Raw genomic sequence first — 832 nt, 5'->3', positions numbered from 1 at the left:
GGCAAGTACTGTTTATCTCTGGTCTGTTCTCAACTGCCAGTAATTTTGAAAGCGCACAATAATGGACAACTTTAACATCAAAGCTGGCTTTTGCCATTCTCACATCTTATGAGTGGCATACTAGGTGTAAGATAACATGAGTGCATATTCTTATAGCTGTCTCAGTCAAGTTAAGCCACACTAAAATCGGACAATGTTATTGCAGTCCTTGTATTTGCTGTATGATAATAAAATGCAGAAATTGTAATAAAACGGTTGTAAAAGCTTGATTCTTCTTTCTTTCCTTTTTTCATTACTTGTAAGAGTCTAAAATTTCACTTTTCCCCCCTCTAAGCTATAAGAGAAGCTGGAGTTAAAAATGCAGTTTTAAACTTTATTTAGTTTAAATCCTCATGGCCCCATTATAGGGCAGTGTTGAATACTGGTCACTGAAGCTCATGTTTTCAAATGCATTTTAGCTCAATTGGTGTTAAAAGATGGATGTCAACATTGGGTCGTTGTCGTCGTCGTCTAGCACTTTAGAGTTTCACCCAAGATGAGTTCAGTCCAATCAAGATTTAAATCCAGGCAGGAAATGTATAATAAGCACATGAATGGGGAGGCATTAAGTACCTTGATTTCTTAACAAAGGTCATATAAACCTCACGATTCTGTCAAGCTGAAAAACTTTAGGTTTTATGCCTACATCTGGTCATAGTGCTACTATTTACAATGTTGCCAGAAGAGGGCAGTGTTCCCTTAACATTTGTGCTTAGGCTCCTGCTGTGTATACAGGACTGTGCAAACTAATTTACAAAGAGCCAAATCTTTGTGTGTTTTGGTTCAATGAAAC

This window comes from Haplochromis burtoni, unplaced genomic scaffold (genome assembly GCF_018398535.1).
Source record: "Haplochromis burtoni strain Fernald_Lab_line unplaced genomic scaffold, NCSU_Asbu1 Contig_47, whole genome shotgun sequence".
NCBI lineage: Eukaryota > Metazoa > Chordata > Actinopteri > Cichliformes > Cichlidae > Haplochromis > Haplochromis burtoni.
The sequence above is the reverse complement of the archived record's forward strand: the minus strand, read 5'-3'. Positions refer to the sequence as shown.